Source organism: Acomys minous (assembly GCF_964271855.1).
Source record: "Acomys minous genome assembly, contig: scaffold_23, whole genome shotgun sequence".
In the NCBI taxonomy this organism is placed as follows: Eukaryota; Metazoa; Chordata; class Mammalia; order Rodentia; family Muridae; genus Acomys; species Acomys minous.
Window position 1 is genome coordinate 5,017,602 of NW_028182182.1, and position 26,789 is coordinate 5,044,390.

Below are 26,789 nucleotides of genomic sequence, written 5' to 3' on the forward strand. Positions count from 1 at the left end.
TTGTTTGCAGAAACCCAACAACTTCCTCAGATGTAGTTTTCAGGCTGCTGGCCTGGTCAGTCACCAGTCAGCAGCACAGCGGTAGGAACAGCAGCCTAGCAGTCAGAGGGAAACGGAGGGAGAGGAGCAGCATGATTTCCTCAGCTGCTTTGCTGTTGCTGCTGTTGTTGTTGTTGTTGTTGTTGTTTCCGAGACAGGGTTTCTCTGTGTTTCCTTGGCTGCCCTAGTCTTGCTTTGTAGACCAGGCTGGCCTTGAACTCACAGTGATTTGCCTGCCTCTGCCTCCTGCTCTTAAGGATGCCACTATCACAATTCTGTTGATATCTTACCATTGTTGGATAGGGTGTTTATTGTGAGTATTTTTTTTTATGGTGGCCAGATTATTTTTCATAAAATCATCTCATGGAGCATTTGCAGTATGTGTATTTGGACACTGGGTTCACAGCTACAGCAGTTACAAATCTCCTCGAATTCAAATTCACCCATGCTTTCTGAACTTCTGTGTTCCTCTATCTGCCTAGTCAAGAGCATGTCCTCTGTCCTGGGTAATAGGTATCCACAAAATACATGTTGGTCATATGTGGAACCAGTGCAGATTTGATTGAATCAGAAAATTTACTTTATAAAACACCATAGTTAGCCAGGCGTGGTGGTGCACGCCTTTAATCCCAGCACTTGGGAGGCAGAGGCAGGCAATTGCTGTGAGTTTGAGGCCAGCCTGGTCTACAGAGTGAGTCCAGGACAGCCAAGGTTACACAGAGAAACCCTGTCTTGAAAAAACAAAAAACAAAACAAAACAAAAATAAAACACCATAGTTGTGGTTGGAAACATTAACGTCTTGGATGTGAGCACAGCGTTCAGAAATGTGTCTTCAATGCTTAGTTATTAATGGTATACCTTGGGTCTGATGAAAACTGGAGATCTGACTGGTCCGGGGTATGGTTGAGGTTTATTCTATGCTGTGTTCATCCTGAGATTCCCGGGAGAAAAACCAATTCCACCACTTGAGCAGGTACTAATATAAATAGTAAATATTGACCAAGAAATGGACTTTGTCAAGAGCTACAGGGGCTTATGAATACAAACCTATATGCCATCATATTTTCTCATGTGGCGTTGTTATTTTTGAAGAACTACAACTCCCAGCATTCCAGGGAGCTAATCTGGTTCTTGGGCAGGTGGTATTTGCAGATCAATTTTGGGCTTTACAGTATGAGGGAGAAAACAGCCAGATGTATCTAGAAGGGTCCAGACTGAACCAGCTCATGAGAAGACTGAGAGGGGAGGAGATGGGGGACAGAAAGAGAAGGGAGGAGAGACTAGGGTTTAGAGAGGAACCAGGCAGCAAGAAATTACCTCTCCAAAAATGTCTCCTTTAATATGTTAATCTCAGGTAGCCCTGTGTCCTTAGTCTCTTTGAGAGCCCAGCCCACTATGCATGCTGTGAGATCATGACATCAGGCCACACTGTTATTATAGATAGAAAACTCACTATATATTACAACAAAATTAGAATTCACCTTTTGAGTGATTATGATTGCTGACTTAAATCAGAAAACTGTCTCCTTCGTTCAAGGAAATCACTGTGCCTGTGCACATGTGGCCAAACTCTTGTTTTTAAATTCACGGCTTGTTAACACTGAGTTTTTTCACTGTAACTTCTTGCAGGAGTGGGAATGCCTGGACCCTGGCCTCAGAGGTTTTTTTCAGAGACCTCCTGTTGTAGTGGTGCAGCAGTCTGGATTCTGTGGGTCAGAGTCCAGTTTTCTTGCAGTCTTCCTTCCTCAGGCTATCTGGGAAAATGGCTCTGCAGGTGTGTAAACTGTGTGTGAGTGAGTCTCACATCTCATAGACTAAGTGAAATCCTCAGCGAAGAAGAGACATTTTTATCATACTTTCTCTTTCCTTCATGGTTATCCTTTTGGCAGGTGTTAGCATCTTTCAGTTTTGTTCCATTAAAGTACTTTGCACCTCTTTCCCATGGGCAGGTCTCCCACTGCTCAGCCAGATCTGCTCACCTGTGAGTGACAACTAAGAGCCCTAGATAGTGAGGACAGAGATTGTAGCAAAGGATCCAGGTATGTTAGACAGATTGAGCATGGTGTGTGGTGGCTCTGAAATGACAATAGAAACAAGACATGAAATTGATTTTTGCAAGATTCGGTTTCATTAATGATTCTGGAAATTTTCACTGAGAATAATGTTAGATGTGGTAAAATGAATTTCCCATTATAGGCAGTACATTAAGCATTCAGTCGTTTCCTGTATTTGATTAGTTTCGAGTCTCTGAAATAACTGTTGCCCATTGAAAACAAAGTCTCTGACCAGACTGAAAGCAGCACCTGGTCTTGGGTGTGAACCGAGCCATTTGTGTGTGTAGCAAATGTCATAGTGGATTCCTTTTTAGGGCCTGTGACCTTCCTTATCATTTGCTTTGGTGAGGTTCCAAGTGTAATCTGTGTATTTCCCTCCCTGTACAATTACCCTCATATTGAACCAGAAAAGTTTCTGTTACTAAAAATAGTCTTTCCAGTATGTTTCCAGTGTGCATGTCTGACAGATTTGGATTGTAGAACACAGGATCCAAATTGGGAAGTGACCACTGATGACTCTGCCCTCCTCCTCAGTCTGCATAGCTGTTTCTGACATTGTTAATGGTATTACTGTGTAGTACAAGATATCTGAAGACAGTGTGAGTGGTTTGATTGAGGTCTTCTTCTTCTTCTTCTTCTTCTTCTTCTTCTTCTTCTTCTTCTTCTTCTTCTTCCTCTTCTTCTTCCTCTTCTTTTTGGTTTTTTTCAAGACAGGATTTCTCTGTGTAGCCTTCTTTGTCCTGGACTCACTTTGTATACCAGACTGGCCTCAAACTCACAGAGATCTACCTGCCTCTGCCTCCTAAGTGCTGGGATTAAAGGCGTGTGCCACCACTTTTGGGCTGAGTTGTTGTTTGTTTGTTTTTGTTTAAGGAGATCCATTTGATTTCTGACTCTATTGTCACTTTAAATTTTTCTCCGTCAGAGAACTGTGTACTCACTGATGCACTGTGTTGAGTTAGTCCTGATTAGAGTGGAATTATTCCATTTGTCCTTTTTCACACTGTTGGCTTTAGCTTTTGTCTGACTGTATTATTCTGAGGTATGTTCTTTCTCTCCTCATACCTTGAGAGGTTTTATACTGAGAAAATGTCATATTTTACCATAGGGCTTTAATTTATCTATTGACATAGCCATTTTTCTACTTTTACTGAGTCTACATATTTGGTGTCTTACATAGATTCGTCTGTAGGTGTTGGAACAGCCTTGCACTCTTGGTGTGAATTCAATGTTTCCATTTCTGTGTTATTTAGAGATGATCTCTGTGTCTGTGTAGATCCTGGCAACTGCTCTATGATTTTTTAATTTTTTGAATATATTTGTTTGGGCTCACCTGCTTTGTGCTTTGAGGTAAAGCCAGCTTTGCATGAGGACTTTCTATCGTTCCTCCTTTTTTGTGTGTTTTATGCAGTGCTCTCCTTTTGGCATTAGTATAAGGTTTGTATGGAAAGGAGAATTCCATGTTAATCTGTCCAGTCCTCAGACACTGTTGACGGAAACTCTTACTGCTTCAGTCTCAGCAGCTGCTTGCTGTGTGTTGTAGTTGTATCATGTAGGAGGCTGATTCAGTCACTAGTTTCTAGGAACTCATCATGTCTTCTTCAGTTGTGGTTTATGTATGTATGACTTTCCACAGCACTGCACAAGATAACACTGAAGTCCTTGTCAAATCTTTCAGTATCCTCATGTTAGCTCTACTTCTAATACATATAAATTCACTTTTCCAGTTTGAATTAGGTGAATGATGCTTTGTTATTACTTTAGTCCCGGCACCAAAACAGTTCTGTTATGTTGAATCATTGTACTGTCTTTGAGTCTCTATCTAGTTCATTAATCTCTGCATAGCCTTGCTATTTTCTTTCTACATACTATTTCAGATTGTTTTTATGCTTGTAAAGCCCTCAGGCACATAACTCTGGGCAAATATCTTTCATAACCTGAGCTTCTTGCTGCCAAACTTCTTGACTTCTCTTTGTTACTTCTGTGTGATTGTCTTTGCTGAGCTGTCACTCCTCTAGGCTCTAAGAAAGCGTCCTTGGAGCTCCATCATTTCTGACTCACTGTTCATTGACTTAAGAGTCCACAGTAGCTACTTAAGGGACCATTTTACAGGGCAGGAGATGTGACTCAGCAGTTAAGGGCAGTGGTTGTTCTTGCAGTTTCCAGGTTCAGTTTCCTGTGTCTGCCTGGGGACTTGACATCTTTCCAGAACTGAAGCTCCTCCATAGGGTCTGTTACTCTCTTGATCTCTTTCAGTTGTCTTATTGCTCTAGCTAGAACTTCAAATAAAATATTGAATAGATGTAGGGAGAACAGCCTTGCCTTGTTCCTGATTTTAAAGGAGTTGTTTTTACTTTCTTTCCATTTGATTTGATGTTGGCTATAGGCTTGCTGCAGATTCCCTTTATTATGTTTAGGTATGTGTTGCAGGTGGGTTGGGTGTATTTTGATGCTAATACTGCTTGTCAGCTTGTATCTTGCCTAAGAGCCTAACCTGTTTGACCAATAAAAGGCCATCACCCCTGGGCAGAGTAAATGGGATGGGCGTGGCTAAGGTTCCCGGGCTTTGGGAGACCGAGATAATATTGGGAGGAGGAGGGGAGAGGTGGAAGAAGGCTGCACCATGGGTTGGGTGAAGGAGAAGCATATGGCCAACATGGATGGAGATTTGGTCCAGATGCTGAAAATTAGCAAGTATTTGGGATTATGGGTGGGAGGTAGCTTGATAGAAATTATTAGAAGCAGATGGCATAATAAGTAGTTTAGGGATTTAATATCTGGCCTTCCCAAGGTTAAGTAAGGCAATTTTAAAATATAACAGGTGTCTGTGTCTTGACTGATTGCTAGCGGGTTAGAAAATACCACCATAATGATAATTTATAGGCCTAATAATAATATTATTAGGCTATACTGATAAATTAACCACAACAAGTATGTCCCTTGTATCCCTAATCTCTCCAAGACTATTATCATTAATTGGTGTTGGATTTTGTCAAAGGCTTGGTAGGTGGCAAATGAGATTATCCTCTGTGTTTTTCTTTTTTTTCTGTCAGTTTATTTATATGGTGGGTTACATTTACTGATTTTTGTATGTTGAACCATCCCAGCATCTCTGGGACGAAGCCTAGTTGAACAATGTTTGTGATCTTTTTGATTTGTTCTTTGATTGAGTTTGCAAATATTTTATTAATTTTGGATCTATGTCCATGATGGAAATTGGTCAGCAGTACTCTTTCTTTGTTGAGTATTTATGTGCTTTGGGTATCAAGGTGACTGTGACTTCTTAAAATGAATTGGGTAATAATCTTTCTGTTTCTGTTTTGTAGAATAGGTGAGCAGTATTGGTGTTGTCTTCTCTGAGTGTCTGGTTGATTTCTGCATTAAAACCATCCAGTCCTGGTGTTTTGTTTTGTTTTGTTTTGATTTGATTTGATTGGGAGTCCTTTAATGAATTTTTCTTTTTCACTAGGGGATATAGGTCTACTTAAGTTGTTTACCTGATCTTGATTTAACTTTGCCTATCAATTAAATTATCCATTTCTTTTAGATTTTCCAATTTGTTGGGGTACAGGTTTTTAAAGTGTGTTCTTAACTATTCTCAGGGTTTCCTCAATGTCTGCTTGTATGTCCTTTTTGTTTCCAATTATTAAAATTTGCATATTCTATTTTGGTTATTTGCAATGAATCTACTCTGTTTCATTGAATCTTTATTGGTTTTGGTTGGTTGTTTGCTTGCTTTTTGGTCCAACGGAGTTTAGTTTATTCAGGGTTGTGGCATTAGCCTGACTCCTGAACAGAAGCTACACCTTGATCCTGGGAGTTTCTTGCTGGGGCAGTGGGTGCTTGTGTCTGCCATGCCACAGGCTCACACTTCATAGAGCATCATGGGGGAAATCCACATAGATTCGGTCGGTGCGCGGGGTGTGGGGGGGAATCCAGCCTCACGATGTCCTGAGGAATCAGATTCTTATGTATCTGTCCATTCTTGGTGACAATTGTCTCCTCATAGAACTCACGAGCCAGATCCCCATCTTTATCATAGAACATGGAGCCGCGGCGTGTGAATGGGAAGGGAGGCAACCCTCGGGCTCAAGACTGCACCAAAGATTGCTCAGCGCCACCTCTCCACCCCAGTAGCAGTGGCAAAGGGCCAGAGGCCCCAGGCTTCAGAGCCTCTGATGCCCCTGTCAGCCTCTCGGGAGCTTGGCGGCCACTAGGCTCCCACAGTGCGGTGGGCGTGACCATGCCCCGCCCGGTCTCAGGTGCTGCTGCTGCTCCCTGGTTCTTTGTATTCTTCTCTTTGGTATCTGTTTACTTGATTTTGAGTGTGTTATGAGTTCCTTTAGCGTTTGTTACTTTGTGAACTTTCTGTGGAGAAACAGTGTTAGTTGTCTCTTCTTGATCCTGAAGCTTTGCCTCTCATTTCTTGGCAACTCTGTGTTTTCCAGTTGTAATCATCAGTTTGGGTTTTTGTTACTTAAGTGATTGATATGGTTAACACATTGGTTTTTGGTTTTTCAAACTTTCAGCAAATGCTGAAACAAAAGCAGGACTTTTCAAGGAGAAAAGAAAGAGGGCCCTTGATCTGGATTGGAAGCCTAACAAGGTGCTTTAAGGGCAATACTTCCTCCTGCCCAAGCCTTAAATTAATGGAAAGAGTATGCAAAGTGATTCCTAGTCCCAGGAAGAAACTTCATATAAAACCTGCTGCTACTGTGGTCCAAGCGTGGTAGGGTCCATCCCTGCATAGAAGCCAATCTTGACAGGATCACCTTATTGTGCTGGTTCTAGAAACAAGAAAGACACAAAATTCAAAGATTCTTCCTCTGTGGTTTCAGTTCAGCAATGTCCCAGCTATTTATGTTTGGCAGCTTCATAGTCCCAGTGAGGAAACTGTGAGAGTTCATTGCATTGAAGCTGTGAGGATGAAGCCTAAGTTGCATTTTGAGACCACAAACAAGATGTTGAGACACCCAAGCCTTTGCGAAATCTGCATGGAGAGATGCAGATAGGGAGTGGAAGTAGCCAAACTGAGGGATGTATGAAAAGGTACAGGAATAGGTCATCTGAGCCCTTTGATGTGAAGGTCCATGTGTGTGAGACAGCGCTGCAGGATTTGGTGTTTGCCCTGCAGAGTTTCTTGCCTTGGTCTAATCTCCCCTCACTGTGTACACATTCCTATTTACTGGAATGAGAAGGACTATTCTGTGCCATTGTATGTTGGAAAGATAGAACTTGTTTAATGATTTTATAAGATGTGTCAATTAAGAGATTGTCCATAATTGTCAGAAGCGACTTTGGACATTAGAACAGTGTAGAAGCTATTGCTTTGAACATTTGAACAGTGTAGAGGCTGTTGCTTTGGACATTTAAGCAGTGTAGAGGCTGTAGCTTTTGACATTTGAACAATGTACAGTCTGTTGCTTTTGGCATTTGAACAGTGAACATGCTGTTGCATATTATTAGGACCATTACAATTAGACTAAATGCATTTGCATCACAGGGTGACCATAAGCTTATAGTGACCAGGGTGAGAATGCAGTTGTTTGAGTCAAAAAGCTCCTAGATTAGAGGTTGCCTTTGGGCACTTGTCTGGCTTTTGTGGCTTTCTTTGGGTAGCTTATGCATGCTTTTGTAGGAGGAGCCTTTCTAGATTCTGTTAGGGTATTGTGTACAGTTTACTCTTGTTCATTCAAATGCTGATTTCTCTACCCCACTATCTAGTTTGCATTGCGATGTTTATTTCAAGTATTTCTGGTGACAAGTTTGTATTGACATGTCACCATTTGTTCTCTTTTTTGCTAATAAAAGTCATCTAGCCAGTGCTGAGCAATACAGAGACTAGGGTGGGACATCCTGGTCCAGTGAGAGGAGGAGAAAGATCAGGAAGGGAAGGAAGGATGCCTTTGGACAGAACCAGGAAACACTAGGAGAAGAGAATTGGACCATAGAGACAAGAAAAATGAGAGGAAGATAAACTAGCTTGGAGGCTTAGTATTATGCTCTCTGCTAATTAAACAGATTCTAGTCTCTCTGTGTGGTGTTTTGGTTAAGGAATAAGCACTGATTATCTTAAAATTATAAATATTAATATCCATTCAACAAGATTCCTTATTGGGGATGAAATTTGATTGTCTAAAGACTCAATCCATTTCCTGTTCTTTGTGTCTACTGTGTTGTGGTTGAAACTGATCAGTTAGCTTCCTTCTCATGCTGTCATGCCTGCACCAGTATACACTCTATCCCTAAATCACATAAGATACAGTAGAACCAATTGCTACCCAATGCTAAGCTAATTTGCTAGTCTGATGTTTTTATATTTTTAAATTTGTTGTTTTTGTTTCTGTTTTTGGAAACAAAGTTTCTCTGTATAGTCCTAGCATTCCTGAAAGTAAGTATGTAGACCAGATAGTTGTCAAACTTGGAGATCCCCCTGACTCTGGCTCCAGAGTGCTGGGATTAGTTTGGGCCAACATGTCTGGCTGTTTTTTTACTGTTATTTTTTTTTTTAAGATTTATTATTTATTCTTATGTATATAGTGCTCTTCCTTCATGTACATCTGCAGGCCAGAAGAGGGCATCAGATGGTTGTGAGCCACCATGTGGTTACTGGGAATTGAACTCAGGACCTCTGGAAGAGCAGTCAGTGCTCTTAACCTCTGAGCCATCTCTCTAGCTCCCTGTTATTTTTTTTTTTTTAAATAAAGTTAGCGGAAGTTCTTGGAATGTAGGTTTTTGTACAAGGTAGCATATGCTATTGTGCTTATCTTCATCCACATCTTGAACTTTGAAATTTGGCAGAGAGTGTATTCTGTTTTTTAGAACGGCATGTATTCATGATATTAATATGACCTGTGCCTTCTGAGTCATTGCATTGCAGGCGTGTGACGTTCTTCCTACAAGGATTTGTTCGAATCTTTTGAATGAATATGAGTGTTTTTCCTGTATGCATGAACATGTATATCATGTGTGCCTCCTCCTCACTGCTGTCAGAACTCCTGAACTTGGAATAATGAATAGTTGTGAGCCCCGTGTAAATAATGACAATTGACCTCAATTATTTTTTCCTTCACTTTTCTTTTTCTTATTTTATTTCTTATTTTTATTTTTGGTTTTTCAACACAGTATTTCTTTGTGTAGCCTTGGCTGTCATGGACTCACTTTGCAGACTGGGCTGGCCTCGAACTCATAGTGATCTGCCTGCCTCTGTCTCCCAAGTGCTGAGATTAAAGGCGTATACCACCAATGCCCAGCTTACCTCAATTATCTTCAATACCAGCAAGAGCTTTTAACTGGTGAGCCATCTCTCCTGTCCTATTTTGTTTATTTATATTGCTATTATTTCCTTCTGTTCATTTATAAATGTTTAAACATGCATTCCCTTTTAGTAAAATCTTACTATTGTTATAGTATAAACTGGGGTACCTCAGGGTTATGGAAGATGAATATCAAACAGGAGTGAATGTATAATTCTTTGTAGGAACTTCAGTAAAGATCTCTGAGTTCTTTCTGTCTTTTTTGTTTGTTTGTTTGATTGATTTTTTTTTTTTTGAAGGGAGTCAGGATCTTAATATGTACGTCATGGCATAGAACAGGCTGGCACCTGCCTCTGCCTCCTGAGTGCAGGGATTAAAGGCATGAGCAAGGATACCCAGCTTGCCCATCATTTTTGTAGTTAGTAATTGTTCCTACAATTTCTCTGATGTGTGATCTGTGTGGTTCTTTCTCTATGTCTGTTAATTGACATTTCTCTTGCGAGGCTATTTCCTGTTCAAAGGACACAGAAACGACAAATGCCAAGAGATATGGAGGATTGGCAAAAGCAAGCCTGTGAGCCTCTGGAGGCAGCCCACTCATTTTTCACAGCTCTATCCCTTGGTTTAGGAAAAGCCTAAGTTATTTTGCCTCAAAACTGCTTCCTGTTGCTACACTGTCTTTCCATGCTTCTCTCTTGTGTCTGGCATAATGCATTATGCAGATCTCCTGCATAATCGTATGAAGGTGATTATATAGTTCCTGATAGTGATTTCTGAATAGATTCAAGTAACGTCTAGCCCTCCTACAAATTATCAAAAAACTGCTAGGAGTTCTGCGAACCACATGAATTACACCAGTAAGAAAAGCAAGATTAAACCACATTAATGATCAAGGGAATGCATTCATTCTAGGTTTAGTCCAGGCTGAGTCCTAGGTGTTTACCACAATAAGAAAGACCATATGAATATAAAAACAAAGAACAAATGGTTTTCTGTACAAGACAGGACAGACCCCTGTTTCTTGATAACAACCTTGGCACCAAAAACTCTTGTTTTAAATACATAATGTACATATGAAATAAGAAAAAGATAAAGCTTCTGCTTGGGACTCAGTGAGCTTATAGATAAAACTACTATTTAAACTTTAATGAGCAAAAAATGTTCAGTTAGATATAGTTCTAGTGAAATAAATTAAAGTCCTACTGTCATTCTCTTCTGTAATGATTGTATAGGGAAGATAAAAACCTATAGGACAAGAATAAAAGAGAGAGGGGCTTGCTAGAGCCTGTCCTACCCATTTACTATGTGTCTGTGTATATATGTTCACATGTGAATAGATATGTGTATGCATGTTTAAATATCTACATGTTGTTGTTGTTGGTGTGTGTGTGTGTGTGTGTGTGTGTGTGTGTGTGTGTGTGTGTGTAAAATTGGGAACTCCCTTGTGTGTATGAATGTGTACCTGTCTGCATGTCTCATTGCTTACGTGTGCTGATATAGTGGAAGGTTCCCTGAGGATGGCCTGGATTTGCTGCATTCTTCGCAAAAGAGACTGCTAAAACCAACGCCATCACCACAGGAAAGCTTGTGGGAATCTGCTGTTCAAAGCCCATGTTTATTTTACTTGTATGAGTGTATGTTTAAAGTCTTTTTTTTTTCCTCTTTTTTCCCCCCTCTCCTTCAAGCCACTGTTGAATGCCTAAGTAAGTCACTAAGTTTAAAAGCAAACTATGGTTTTTCTTTTACAGCCTCCTGCTGTTTACATCAGGAAACTGTCACAGCCACCTGCCCTTAGGTAATAGACTCCTTAGCTAAGGAGCGGCTTTGGCAGCAGAAGAGCCAGAAAAACCAAATAGCTCAATTGATAAAGCATCAGATAGTTCTTTGGAATTTGCCAACACTGTGTCCTGTGCAAATACTAATGTGTGTGTCAAGGCTGGCCCTTGATGGAGATGAACCTCGTTATTCAGTTTCCTTCTAAAATGACTTGGTGGTTACAGTAGAACTTTTGTGTCTGAAAATGAGTGGAGGAAGCACCAGAGTTACACGACTATGTTGTCAATGGTGCAGACATGTACAGTGATGTCAGTATCCTGCTTTCTGTGTACACATGTACAGCATACTTTAGGATGCAGTGACCTATGATGATGAGCATGTGAACTTCACTCGGAAGAGTGGGCTTTGCTGGATCCTTCCCAGAAGAGTCTCTACAAGGATGTGATGCTGGAGCCCTACAGGAACCAAGCTGCTGTAGGTAGGACTGAATTATGTTTTGCTTTTTAAAGTCAGGGGACAAATGTTTCTCTGTTACTGATGTTCTTCTGCAATTTCAAATGAGAATGAGGAAGAATGAGGTGAATAAATCAGGCATGGTTCTTAGAGACTCTGAATGTAATAACTTAAATTTTCTTAATTTCCAATAATATATAATATATTTCTTATACTATATTTTAAGCTACAATCTGGGAGACCATAATATTGAGGACCGTTGTCAAGTTCTAGAAGACATGGAGGGTCATTTTCATGTGCAAGCTGATACATGTCTTGCAGAAGAAATTTTAATGTGCCCTGCAAGTTTTAAAGAAAAGCAACAGTGTTAAAAAATGAAAAAACTGACCCCCCCCTCTTTGCCCTGCCTCTGTGTGTCAGGCGGACCCAGGGGAGGGTGGTAGGTTGCAGCGACCGCCCCCCTCCCCCCGCCCCCCGTGAACCAGCAGTGGGAGGGGTTTGAACCCCGGAAATGGTGGGGAGCCCTGGATTTTCCCTGGACGTCTAGACAGTTGGACCTGAGAAGGGGCCAGTTAAAGGTTGGGGCCTTTGGGGAGAGGTGGGGGTGGGGAGCTGAGACTCGTACCGGGACTAAATGGGGCCTGGGCAGAAGCTGAGCACCCTGTGCCCAAGGAGCCCCCCGTTGGCCTTGAGTGGCTGAGTGACTGAGCCCCCCCCCCCCCCAGAGCAGGACCTTCCCTTGGAAGGGCCTTGCAGCAGCCGGTGGGAGGGCCTGGCCTGGCGCTCCCGACCTCCACTCGCTGTTGTCCCGCCCTCCCCTGGAGGGAGGGGCCGAGCGCCCTCAGGAAGCATAGACCTAGGCTTTCCGAGAGTTTCCCGCCCTGCGTTGCCACTGGCCGCCTACCCGCCAGGAGATGGCTCCCGGGACACGTGAGAGTCTTCGGTGATGTTGACACTCCCAATGTCTTCGAGCAGCCAGGGCCCTGGGGCTGGAGCGCACCAACGCGGAACCTGCTGCTGCCGCCGCTGCCAGGCCTGTGTGCGAACTGAGTGTGGGGACTGCCATTTCTGAGGAGACATGAAGAAACTGGGGGAGTTGGCGGGGCGGGCGCATGAAGTGGTCTTGCCTGCTTCGGCAGTGCGCTGTGCCCGTGCTTCCACACACAGCTGTATGCGTGTGCTGAGTGCGGGGACTGCCATTTCTGAGGAGACCTGAAGAAGCTGGGGATGTCGGTGGGGCGGGCGCATGAAGCAGTCTTCCCTGCTTCAGCAGTGCGCTGCGCAGCTGTGTTCCTTCTGTGTGGGGAAGCTGGGAAGGAGGAAGGTGCATGGAGAGGAAGAGAAGTTTGGTTTGAGCCTCATGGAGTATACAGTCTGCAACGGGATCATCCACCCTGGCTGCCTGAAGATGGGAAAGGCTGAGGGTGCTATCAATTCAGAGATCCCCAACTGCTGGGAGTGCCCCCAAGGTACCCAGGAAGGATGGACAAGGATGCAGGTGAGGGTCCAGGGCACCACAGGGTTGACAGTGGTGAGGGGTGGATGGAAGCTGACAGAGGAGCCACCACCTCCACCTCTGCCCAGAAGAAAGGGAACCTTACCTGCTGGCCCTCCCCCTGAACATGTGTCTGGGCCCCCAAACAGAAGGAGTGGGAGGCAGGGAATGAGACCCCCGACCCCAAGGAAAAAGGTGAAAGGAGGCCAAGAGAGGCACTTGAAGAAGGTGGGTGGAGATGCCTGCCTCCTCTGAGGAGCAGACCCAGGCAGCCCTGGCCTTCTCCCCTAACCCCCACCCCCCACCCCCCAGGCTTCGGAATCCCAGCCAGGCATTCTCATTCTGCCACCCTAGGCTCCCTCCCGAGAACTGGGAGAAACTCAAGCCACCTATGGCTTCTGCTGAGGGCCCGGCAGCACCATTCCTATCACCACAGAGGGAGAAACTCGAGCGTTTCAAGCATATGTGCCAGCTGCTGGAGCGGGTGCCTGATACCTCTTCTTCCTCCTAGGACTCAGACACAGACTCAGACTCCTAGGGCACATAGCTTAGTAAGGACAAAGCTCCTGGGGAGGCCTGGAATGTCCTTCAGCCAGCCTGGGGCAGCTCTGGCGAGAAGAAAACCATGGGGTAGCGGTGGGCTAAATGCCCTGGCAGTGGGGGAAGCACTGCTCAGTTGACCCCTGGGCCCTGCCCCACCACCATAGCCTCCACAGTTATGTGCCTCCCCACCCCAAGCCCTGAGCCTGACACTCTGCCTTTGCTGCTGCCTCGGGCTGCATGGCTCCATGTCTTTCAGCACCTTGGACCCTGAGAGCGATGTGTCTGCATGCGAGTCTGCCAGACTTTGAGCTGCTGGTGCTACAAGCGTCTGTGGCCTCGGATGGACCTAAGCCGGAGGAAGCCGCTGACCCCACCCATGCTTAATGGGGTGGTTTGCCACCAGCCATGTGCTCTGGACCTCAGATGGACAGGTGTTTCCACAAAAAGCAGCTCATGCGTTTTCTGAACCGACTGTAAGGCTTGCAGGAGTTGGTGCTTTCTGGGTGGTCCTGGCACTCCACCTCTGCCCTGGGCTCCACCCCACTGCCTGCACCGTGCTTCTTGGACCTCCATTGGATTAAAGATGTAAAAGACTACCAGTTCCTGGACCTCTTGCCCTCATTTCACCGCCTAACGTGAGGCCAGGTTATTTTCTTCATGACTTGACACTCCTCAGTTTAATATCTTGGGATTTCTGCCCCGGGACTTGAGCCAGCCTTCCCTTTTCCCACCTGCACTGATATCTTTGGGGATCTTTCCTTCCCATCTCTGCCTTCCACCTGCTACGTTGTCCATCCCCTTGGGGGCGTGGGTCAAGAGGTACAGGGGAGGTGCTGAGCCAAAGGGATGGTGGGGTGGTGAAGGTGCAAGTCTTTAGTAGAGAAGAGTGAGGGGGCAGGATACTGGGAGCCATGGGGCTGTGGGAGGTGATGGATGGGTGCGGGGAGGGCAGAGAGCAGACCAACAGGGTTCAGGGAACAAAGACCAGTTGGGTGGGATGGGGGTCCAAAAAGGGGAAACCAGAGGAGCAGTTGGGGATCCAGTAGTTAGATAGGGGGCTCTATAAACCAGGAAATGCCAGGACTGGGGCCCGGGAGAGGAGCAGATGTGGGGCTCGTTCCCTCTCTGTGGGGTTGCTCCTCTCCCTTCCCCCTGTCCAGATTTCAGTTCTTTCCCTGACCCTGACTCCTTGAACGTCACTGAAAATGGCAGCTATTACAAGGAGTGGGGGCTGCGAGTCAACCTGCTGTTCAGCTTGTGGCCCAGGGGAGTGGTGAGGGATAGCCCAGACCCCTGCTTGGCTCTCTACACCGTACTTGAACATTCATCTGTACTTAACCAGGGGACTGTGATGTGAGGGGACCAGCTTGACCTAAACTGGGCTAATGGGCACTCCGTTTGGACTGTCCCACCCCCAGCTCTCTTGCATTGCTGTCCCAAACAGCTCTACCACTCTGACCTGATGGTGGATTTCAGCTTAAAGATGGGCAAGATGGGACTCCTCCAGCTTGGCTCATCCCATTCTTTCATTGTCATGGAAACGTGTGTCCCATTTGCCCAGGGAACTGCCACTCCTGGTTGCCATGGGAATAGCAGCCAATGGACCCTTCCAGAAATCAGCGCTAAGACTGGAAACAGTCCCTCTTAGTTGCTGTGGGAACTCAGTTAACAGACTCTTGGCACCTCCCCCTCTCCCCACCCCTTTCCTTCTTCCAGTGTGAGTGTGGGGTTTCAAGAGCCTGAGGGAGGAGTTGGGTCCAGGTCCCACTCAATTTAGACCAGGGGGATCCGGATTGTACCACATGGGGGTGGGGGAGGGGAATCTATCCACATACCTCAGTTTACAGGAAGGTGCGTGGGTTGGAGGTGGGTGCTGGGCAGACCAAAGGCAGATGGGAGGGGTGGGCCTGGGGTTGGAGAAAGGCTTGACCTTGGGAGAACTTGAGGGAGGGAAGAAAGCACCCCGGCAAGGGGCAAGTGTGGGACCCAGCTGGTCTGGACCCTTAAACCCCCAAATCTGTACAATACGGTTTGCTATAGAACTCAGAATCTTCAAAAAACAAACAAACAAAAACAAACAAAAAACAAAAAACAAATGAACAAAAACATATGAAATAAACCAAAACCCCACTGCTTTAAGTTCAGTGATGATTATTATATTCTCATAAAACCAGGCACCGCAATGTCAGGAATCCGGTTTGTGGTTTTTTTTTTTCTCTTCAATTTATTTATTTATTATGTATACAGTGCTCTGCCTGCATGCACATCTGCACACCAGAAGAGGGCACCAGATCGCATTATAGATTGCTGTGAGCCACCATGTGTTTGCTGGGAATTGAACTCAGGACCTCTGGAAGAGCGGACAGTGCACTTAACCTCTGAGCCATCTCTCCAACCCTGATTTGTGTTCTTAAGACATTCATCTAAGAACTGAAACAAGGAAACAATGACCTCTTCCAGAGGTCCTGAGTTCAATTCCCAGCAAACACATGGTGGCTCACAGCAATCTATAATGCGATCTGGTGCCCTCTTCTGGTGTGCAGATGTGCATGCAGGCAGAACACTGTATACATAATAAATAAATAAATTGAAGAGAAAAAAAAAACACCATAAACCGGATTCCTGACATTGCGGTGCGTGGTTTTATGAGAATATAATAATCATCACTGAACTTAAAGCAGTGGGGTTTTGGTTTATTTCATATGTTTTTGTTCATTTGTTTTTTGATTTTGTTTTTTTTTTGTTTTTTTGTTTTTTGTTTTTTGAAGATTCTGAGTTCTATAGCAAACCGTATTGTACAGATTTGGGGGTTTAAGGGTCCAGACCAGCTGGGTCCCACACTTGCCCCTTGCCGGGGTGCTTTCTTCCCTCCCTCAAGTTCTCCCAAGGTCAAGCCTTTCTCCAACCCCAGGCCCACCCCTCCCATCTGCCTTTGGTCTGCCCAGCACCCACCTCCAACCCACGCACCTTCCTGTAAACTGAGGTATGTGGATAGATTCCCCTCCCCCACCCCCATGTGGTACAATCCGGTTCCTCCTGGTCTAAATTGAGTGGGACCTGGACCCAACTCCTCCCTCAGGCTCTTGAAACCCCACACTCACACTGGAAGAAGGAAAGGGGTGGGGAGAGGGGAGAGGGGGAGGTGCCAAGAGTCTGTTAACTAAGTTCCCACAGCAACTAAGAGGGACTGTTTCCAGTCTTAGCACTGATTTCTGGAAGGGTCCATTGGCTGCTATTTCCATGGCAACCAGGAGTGGCAGTTCCCTGGGCAAATGGGACACACGTTTCCATGACAATGAAAGAATGGGATGAGCCAAGCTGGAGTGTGGGAAAGATTAAGCTTTGTCGCAGGTGGAAGCAGTCTTGGCGGGCTTTTACCCCTGGGGCACACCATGAATACCTTGTGAGAGACTGTTTGGAGCCTTCCTGGGCTTGGAATTCAGGAAGCCTACCTAGGAACCCCACCGTGGCTATTGTTTTCCTAATTGACCCTCGAAGGGAGGAGGGACCGCCCTTTGCATATGACTGGGAAGATGGGGGAGAGAAAAACAAGAGGTAGAAGGAGAGAAGGAGGAGGGGCGGAGAGAGAGAAAGGGACTGGACCAGCTCGTGGGACAGAGACACCTAAGGACCCGTCCTGCCAAAAGATTCAAGGAAGTTTACTCTTCTATCCCTTTAACCTTTTTTTTCTTCTTGTGTGTGTTAGTTGGGTTGTATAATAAAGTTCAATTGTTAATAAACTGAGCCAACACTGGAGGAGTCCCATCTTGCCCATCTTTAAGCTGAAATCCACCATCAGGTCAGAGTGGTAGAGCTGTTTGGGACAGCAATGCAAGAGAGCTGGGGGTGGGACAGTCCAAACGGAGTGCCCATTAGCCCAGTTTAGGTCAAGCTGGTCCCCTCACATCACAGTCCCCTGGTTAAGTACAGATGAATGTTCAAGTACGGTGTAGAGAGCCAAGCAGGGGTCTGGGCTATCCCTCACCACTCCCCTGGGCCACAAGCTGAACAGCAGGTTGACTCGCAGCCCCCACTCCTTGTAATAGCTGCCATTTTCAGTGACGTTCAAGGAGTCAGGGTCAGGGAAAGAACTGAAATCTGGACAGGGGGAAGGGAGAGGAGCAACCCCACAGAGAGGGAACGAGCCCCACATCTGCTCCTCTCCCGGGCCCCAGTCCTGGCATTTCCTGGTTTATAGAGCCCCCTATCTAACTACTGGATCCCCAACTGCTCCTCTGGTTTCCCCTTTTTGGACCCCCATCCCACCCAACTGGTCTTTGTTCCCTGAACCCTGTTGGTCTGCTCTCTGCCCTCCCCGCACCCATCCATCACCTCCCACAGCCCCATGGCTCCCAGTATCCTGCCCCCTCACTCTTCTCTACTAAAGACTTGCACCTTCACCACCCCACCATCCCTTTGGCTCAGCACCTCCCCTGTACCTCTTGACCCACGCCCCCAAGGGGATGGACAACGTAGCAGGTGGAAGGCAGAGATGGGAAGGAAAGATCCCCAAAGATATCAGTGCAGGTGGGAAAAGGGAAGGCTGGCTCAAGTCCCGGGGCAGAAATCCCAAGATATTAAACTGAGGAGTGTCAAGTCATGAAGAAAATAACCTGGCCTCACGTTAGGCGGTGAAATGAGGGCAAGAGGTCCAGGAACTGGTAGTCTTTTACATCTTTAATCCAATGGAGGTCCAAGAAGCACGGTGCAGGCAGTGGGGTGGAGCCCAGGGCAGAGGTGGAGTGCCAGGACCACCCAGAAAGCACCAACTCCTGCAAGCCTTACAGTCGGTTCAGAAAACGCATGAGCTGCTTTTTGTGGAAACACCTGTCCATCTGAGGTCCAGAGCACATGGCTGGTGGCAAACCACCCCATTAAGCATGGGTGGGGTCAGCGGCTTCCTCCGGCTTAGGTCCATCCGAGGCCACAGACGCTTGTAGCACCAGCAGCTCAAAGTCTGGCAGACTCGCATGCAGACACATCGCTCTCAGGGTCCAAGGTGCTGAAAGACATGGAGCCATGCAGCCCGAGGCAGCAGCAAAGGCAGAGTGTCAGGCTCAGGGCTTGGGGTGGGGAGGCACATAACTGTGGAGGCTATGGTGGTGGGGCAGGGCCCAGGGGTCAACTGAGCAGTGCTTCCCCCACTGCCAGGGCATTTAGCCCACCGCTACCCCATGGTTTTCTTCTCGCCAGAGCTGCCCCAGTGTCGCGAGCAGAGAGTTTACACTCAGAATCCGGAACAAAAGAGTCAGGCCAAGAGCAAGTGGTACGATTTAGCAAGAGAGGTTTATTAGCAATACAAAGGCAACTACAACAAAAGGCAGCGGCTAAGGCTCCAAGGCCAAGCCACCAATACCATTCCATTAACTCTTAACACTATCCTAATTCTAATAGGAGTAACATTTAGCATCTTATAATATCAATGTTCTGGGAGCTTATGCCATTAGGGTATACGACCTGATATCGTGAAGTTCTGTCGAACAGGTTCGCTGCTGCGACTTGATTCAGTTCTCGGGTTGTTTTCTGACAGCATGTCTGTCTGCTCCATCCTGGGAGAGCACCCATCGGCTGGTAGCATTTTAGGTAATCATGGTGACAGCGAGAGAGAGAGCTAGAGAGCTAGCGAGCGAAGAGAAGAGAGAGCGAAGAGAGCTGGCTGCTTCTTCTCAGGGTTTTTATACTTACTTTAGCCTTACCCTCTCTAATTCACACATCTAGCTTTCTGCGGCACTCTTATCACCAACTTGCAGTCCTGGCTGCTCCTAGGTCAGAACTTACTACTAAGGTTTTATCTATCACTCACACATCTGGTCAGACGTCAGCTTTTTGGGCTGTCAGCTATTTTCTACGCTGGGCTTTGAAACAAGCCCTGACATGTCCTACACTGGGCTTTGAAACAAGCCCTGACATGTTTATTACACCCAGGCTGGCTGAAGGACATTCCAGGCCTCCCCAGGAGCTTTGTCCTTACTAAGCTATGTGCCCTAGGAGTCTGAGTCTGTGTCTGAGTCCTAGGAGGAAGAAGAGGTATCAGGCACCCGCTCCAGCAGCTGGCACATATGCTTGAAACGCTCGAGTTTCTCCCTCTGTGGTGATAGGAATGGTGCTGCCGGGCCCTCAGCAGAAGCCATAGGTGGCTTGAGTTTCTCCCAGTTCTCGGGAGGGAGCCTAGGGTGGCAGAATGAGAATGCCTGGCTGGGATTCCGAAGCCTGGGGGGTGGGGGGTGGGGGTTAGGGGAGAAGGCCAGGGCTGCCTGGGTCTGCTCCTCAGAGGAGGCAGGCATCTCCACCCACCTTCTTCAAGTGCCTCTCTTGGCCTCCTTTCACCTTTTTCCTTGGGGTCGGGGGTCTCATTCCCTGCCTCCCACTCCTTCTGTTTGGGGGCCCAGACACATGTTCAGGGGGAGGGCCAGCAGGTAAGGTTCCCTTTCTTCTGGGCAGAGGTGGAGGTGGTGGCTCCTCTGTCAGCTTCCATCCACCCCTCACCACTGTCAACCCTGTGGTGCCCTGGACCCTCACCTGCATCCTTGTCCATCCTTCCTGGGTACCTTGGGGGCACTCCCAGCAGTTGGGGATCTCTGAATTGATAGCACCCTCAGCCTTTCCCATCTTCAGGCAGCCAGGGTGGATGATCCCGTTGCAGACTGTATACTCCATGAGGCTCAAACCAAACTTCTCTTCCTCTCCATGCACCTTCCTCCTTCCCAGCTTCCCCACACAGAAGGAACACAGCTGCGCAGCGCACTGCTGAAGCAGGGAAGACTGCTTCATGCGCCCGCCCCACCGACATCCCCAGCTTCTTCAGGTCTCCTCAGAAATGGCAGTCCCCGCACTCAGCACACGCATACAGCTGTGTGTGGAAGCACGGGCACAGCGCACTGCCGAAGCAGGCAAGACCACTTCATGCGCCCGCCCCGCCAACTCCCCCAGTTTCTTCATGTCTCCTCAGAAATGGCAGTCCCCACACTCAGTTCGCACACAGGCCTGGCAGCGGCGGCAGCAGCAGGTTCCGCGTTGGTGCGCTCCAGCCCCAGGGCCCTGGCTGCTCGAAGACATTGGGAGTGTCAACATCACCGAAGACTCTCACGTGTCCCGGGAGCCATCTCCTGGCGGGTAGGCGGCCAGTGGCAACGCAGGGCGGGAAACTCTCGGAAAGCCTAGGTCTATGCTTCCTGAGGGCGCTTGGCCCCTCCCTCCAGGGGAGGGCGGGACAACAGCGAGTGGAGGTCGGGAGCGCCAGGCCAGGCCCTCCCACCGGCTGCTGCAAGGCCCTTCCAAGGGAAGGTCCTGCTCTGGGGGGGGGGGGGGCTCAGTCACTCAGCCACTCAAGGCCAACGGGGGGCTCCTTGGGCACAGGGTGCTCAGCTTCTGCCCAGGCCCCATTTAGTCCCGGTACGAGTCTCAGCTCCCCACCCCCACCTCTCCCCAAAGGCCCCAACCTTTAACTGGCCCCTTCTCAGGTCCAACTGTCTAGACGTCCAGGGAAAATCCAGGGCTCCCCACCATTTCCGGGGTTCAAACCCCTCCCACTGCTGGTTCACGGGGGGCGGGGGGAGGGGGGCGGTCGCTGCAACCTACCACCCTCCCCTGGGTCCGCCTGACACACAGAGGCAGGGCAAAGAGGAGGGGGGTCAGTTTTTTCATTTTTTAACACTGTTGCTTTTCTTTAAAACTTGCAGGGCACATTAAAATTTCTTCTGCAAGACATGTATCAGCTTGCACATGAAAATGACCCTCCATGTCTTCTAGAACTTGACAACGGTCCTCAATATTATGGTCTCCCAGATTGTAGCTTAAAATATAGTATAAGAAATATATTATATATTATTGGAAATTAAGAAAATTTAAGTTATTACATTCAGAGTCTCTAAGAACCATGCCTGATTTATTCACCTCATTCTTCCTCATTCTCATTTGAAATTGCAGAAGAACATCAGTAACAGAGAAACATTTGTCCCCTGACTTTAAAAAGCAAAACATAATTCAGTCCTACCTACAGCAGCTTGGTTCCTGTAGGGCTCCAGCATCACATCCTTGTAGAGACTCTTCTGGGAAGGATCCAGCAAAGCCCACTCTTCCGAGTGAAGTTCACATGCTCATCATCATAGGTCACTGCATCCTAAGATATGCTGTACATGTGTACACAGAAAGCAGGATACTGACATCACTGTACATGTCTGCACCATTGACAACATAGTCGTGTAACTCTGGTGCTTCCTCCACTCATTTTCAGACACAAAAGTTCTACTGTAACCACCAAGTCATTTTAGAAGGAAACTGAATAACGAGGTTCATCTCCATCAAGGGCCAGCCTTGACACACACATTAGTATTTGCACAGGACACAGTGTTGGCAAATTCCAAAGAACTATCTGATGCTTTATCAATTGAGCTATTTGGTTTTTCTGGCTCTTTTGCTGCCAAAGCCGCTCCTTAGCTAAGGAGTCTATTACCTAAGGGCAGGTGGCTGTGACAGTTTCCTGATGTAAACAGCAGGAGGCTGTAAAAGAAAAACCATAGTTTGCTTTTAAACTTAGTGACTTACTTAGGCATTCAACAGTGGCTTGAAGGAGAGGGGGGAAAAAAGAGGAAAAAAAAAAGACTTTAAACATACACTCATACAAGTAAAATAAACATGGGCTTTGAACAGCAGATTCCCACAAGCTTTCCTGTGGTGATGGCGTTGGTTTTAGCAGTCTCTTTTGCGAAGAATGCAGCAAATCCAGGCCATCCTCAGGGAACCTTCCACTATATCAGCACACGTAAGCAATGAGACATGCAGACAGGTACACATTCATACACACAAGGGAGTTCCCAATTTTACACACACACACACACACACACACACACACACACACACACACACCAACAACAACAACATGTAGATATTTAAACATGCATACACATATCTATTCACATGTGAACATATATACACAGACACATAGTAAATGGGTAGGACAGGCTCTAGCAAGCCCCTCTCTCTTTTATTCTTGTCCTATAGGTTTTTATCTTCCCTATACAATCATTACAGAAGAGAATGACAGTAGGACTTTAATTTATTTCACTAGAACTATATCTAACTGAACATTTTTTGCTCATTAAAGTTTAAATAGTAGTTTTATCTATAAGCTCACTGAGTCCCAAGCAGAAGCTTTATCTTTTTCTTATTTCATATGTACATTATGTATTTAAAACAAGAGTTTTTGGTGCCAAGGTTGTTATCAAGAAACAGGGGTCTGTCCTGTCTTGTACAGAAAACCATTTGTTCTTTGTTTTTATATTCATATGGTCTTTCTTATTGTGGTAAACACCTAGGACTCAGCCTGGACTAAACCTAGAATGAATGCATTCCCTTGATCATTAATGTGGTTTAATCTTGCTTTTCTTACTGGTGTAATTCATGTGGTTCGCAGAACTCCTAGCAGTTTTTTGATAATTTGTAGGAGGGCTAGACGTTACTTGAATCTATTCAGAAATCACTATCAGGAACTATATAATCACCTTCATACGATTATGCAGGAGATCTGCATAATGCATTATGCCAGACACAAGAGAGAAGCATGGAAAGACAGTGTAGCAACAGGAAGCAGTTTTGAGGCAAAATAACTTAGGCTTTTCCTAAACCAAGGGATAGAGCTGTGAAAAATGAGTGGGCTGCCTCCAGAGGCTCACAGGCTTGCTTTTGCCAATCCTCCATATCTCTTGGCATTTGTCGTTTCTGTGTCCTTTGAACAGGAAATAGCCTCGCAAGAGAAATGTCAATTAACAGACATAGAGAAAGAACCACACAGATCACACATCAGAGAAATTGTAGGAACAATTACTAACTACAAAAATGATGGGCAAGCTGGGTATCCTTGCTCATGCCTTTAATCCCTGCACTCAGGAGGCAGAGGCAGGTGCCAGCCTGTTCTATGCCATGACGTACATATTAAGATCCTGACTCCCTTCAAAAAAAAAAAAATCAATCAATCAAACAAACAAAAAAGACAGAAAGAACTCAGAGATCTTTACTGAAGTTCCTACAAAGAATTATACATTCACTCCTGTTTGATATTCATCTTCCATAACCCTGAGGTACCCCAGTTTATACTATAACAATAGTAAGATTTTACTAAAAGGGAATGCATGTTTAAACATTTATAAATGAACAGAAGGAAATAATAGCAATATAAATAAACAAAATAGGACAGGAGAGATGGCTCACCAGTTAAAAGCTCTTGCTGGTATTGAAGATAATTGAGGTAAGCTGGGCATTGGTGGTATACGCCTTTAATCTCAGCACTTGGGAGACAGAGGCAGGCAGATCACTATGAGTTCGAGGCCAGCCCAGTCTGCAAAGTGAGTCCATGACAGCCAAGGCTACACAAAGAAATACTGTGTTGAAAAACCAAAAATAAAAATAAGAAATAAAATAAGAAAAAGAAAAGTGAAGGAAAAAATAATTGAGGTCAATTGTCATTATTTACACGGGGCTCACAACTATTCATTATTCCAAGTTCAGGAGTTCTGACAGCAGTGAGGAGGAGGCACACATGATATACATGTTCATGCATACAGGAAAAACACTCATATTCATTCAAAAGATTCGAACAAATCCTTGTAGGAAGAACGTCACACGCCTGCAATGCAATGACTCAGAAGGCACAGGTCATATTAATATCATGAATACATGCCGTTCTAAAAAACAGAATACACTCTCTGCCAAATTTCAAAGTTCAAGATGTGGATGAAGATAAGCACAATAGCATATGCTACCTTGTACAAAAACCTACATTCCAAGAACTTCCGCTAACTTTATTTAAAAAAAAAAAAATAACAGGGAGCTAGAGAGATGGCTCAGAGGTTAAGAGCACTGACTGCTCTTCCAGAGGTCTTGAGTTCAATTCCCAGTAACCACATGGTGGCTCACAACCATCTGATGCCCTCTTCTGGCCTGCAGATGTACATGAAGGAAGAGCACTATATACATAAGAATAAATAATAAATCTTAAAAAAAAAAATAACAGTAAAAAAACAGCCAGACATGTTGGCCCAAACTAATCCCAGCACTCTGGAGCCAGAGTCAGGGGGATCTCCAAGTTTGACAACTATCTGGTCTACATACTTACTTTCAGGAATGCTAGGACTATACAGAGAAACTTTGTTTCCAAAAACAGAAACAAAAACAACAAATTTAAAAATATAAAAACATCAGACTAGCAAATTAGCTTAGCATTGGGTAGCAATTGGTTCTACTGTATCTTATGTGATTTAGGGATAGAGTGTATACTGGTGCAGGCATGACAGCATGAGAAGGAAGCTAACTGATCAGTTTCAACCACAACACAGTAGACACAAAGAACAGGAAATGGATTGAGTCTTTAGACAATCAAATTTCATCCCCAATAAGGAATCTTGTTGAATGGATATTAATATTTATAATTTTAAGATAATCAGTGCTTATTCCTTAACCAAAACACCACACAGAGAGACTAGAATCTGTTTAATTAGCAGAGAGCATAATACTAAGCCTCCAAGCTAGTTTATCTTCCTCTCATTTTTCTTGTCTCTATGGTCCAATTCTCTTCTCCTAGTGTTTCCTGGTTCTGTCCAAAGGCATCCTTCCTTCCCTTCCTGATCTTTCTCCTCCTCTCACTGGACCAGGATGTCCCACCCTAGTCTCTGTATTGCTCAGCACTGGCTAGATGACTTTTATTAGCAAAAAAGAGAACAAATGGTGACATGTCAATACAAACTTGTCACCAGAAATACTTGAAATAAACATCGCAATGCAAACTAGATAGTGGGGTAGAGAAATCAGCATTTGAATGAACAAGAGTAAACTGTACACAATACCCTAACAGAATCTAGAAAGGCTCCTCCTACAAAAGCATGCATAAGCTACCCAAAGAAAGCCACAAAAGCCAGACAAGTGCCCAAAGGCAACCTCTAATCTAGGAGCTTTTTGACTCAAACAACTGCATTCTCACCCTGGTCACTATAAGCTTATGGTCACCCTGTGATGCAAATGCATTTAGTCTAATTGTAATGGTCCTAATAATATGCAACAGCATGTTCACTGTTCAAATGCCAAAAGCAACAGACTGTACATTGTTCAAATGTCAAAAGCTACAGCCTCTACACTGCTTAAATGTCCAAAGCAACAGCCTCTACACTGTTCAAATGTTCAAAGCAATAGCTTCTACACTGTTCTAATGTCCAAAGTCGCTTCTGACAATTATGGACAATCTCTTAATTGACACATCTTATAAAATCATTAAACAAGTTCTATCTTTCCAACATACAATGGCACAGAATAGTCCTTCTCATTCCAGTAAATAGGAATGTGTACACAGTGAGGGGAGATTAGACCAAGGCAAGAAACTCTGCAGGGCAAACACCAAATCCTGCAGCGCTGTCTCACACACATGGACCTTCACATCAAAGGGCTCAGATGACCTATTCCTGTACCTTTTCATACATCCCTCAGTTTGGCTACTTCCACTCCCTATCTGCATCTCTCCATGCAGATTTCGCAAAGGCTTGGGTGTCTCAACATCTTGTTTGTGGTCTCAAAATGCAACTTAGGCTTCATCCTCACAGCTTCAATGCAATGAACTCTCACAGTTTCCTCACTGGGACTATGAAGCTGCCAAACATAAATAGCTGGGACATTGCTGAACTGAAACCACAGAGGAAGAATCTTTGAATTTTGTGTCTTTCTTGTTTCTAGAACCAGCACAATAAGGTGATCCTGTCAAGATTGGCTTCTATGCAGGGATGGACCCTACCACGCTTGGACCACAGTAGCAGCAGGTTTTATATGAAGTTTCTTCCTGGGACTAGGAATCACTTTGCATACTCTTTCCATTAATTTAAGGCTTGGGCAGGAGGAAGTATTGCCCTTAAAGCACCTTGTTAGGCTTCCAATCCAGATCAAGGGCCCTCTTTCTTTTCTCCTTGAAAAGTCCTGCTTTTGTTTCAGCATTTGCTGAAAGTTTGAAAAACCAAAAACCAATGTGTTAACCATATCAATCACTTAAGTAACAAAAACCCAAACTGATGATTACAACTGGAAAACACAGAGTTGCCAAGAAATGAGAGGCAAAGCTTCAGGATCAAGAAGAGACAACTAACACTGTTTCTCCACAGAAAGTTCACAAAGTAACAAACGCTAAAGGAACTCATAAC

At 45.4% G+C, this 26,789-nt stretch overlaps 1 long non-coding RNA gene and 1 pseudogene across 2 annotated transcripts; one reads left to right on the forward strand and one right to left on the reverse strand.

Moving 5' to 3' along the window:
- The first annotated feature begins 8,221 nt into the window (after nucleotides 1-8,221).
- LOC311591739 lies at nucleotides 8,222-14,213 on the forward strand. Its single transcript, XR_014777177.1, has 4 exons — nucleotides 8,222-9,389; nucleotides 11,469-11,604; nucleotides 12,853-13,077; nucleotides 13,874-14,213. It is a non-coding gene; the product is annotated as an uncharacterized lncRNA (long non-coding RNA).
- Nucleotides 14,214-18,131: 3,918 nt separating this feature from the next.
- LOC311591740 (F-box/LRR-repeat protein 19-like) lies at nucleotides 18,132-18,793 on the reverse strand (annotated as a pseudogene). Its single transcript has one exon. The product of its transcript is annotated as an F-box/LRR-repeat protein 19-like (transcript).
- Between the last annotated feature and the right edge of the window lie 7,996 nt (nucleotides 18,794-26,789).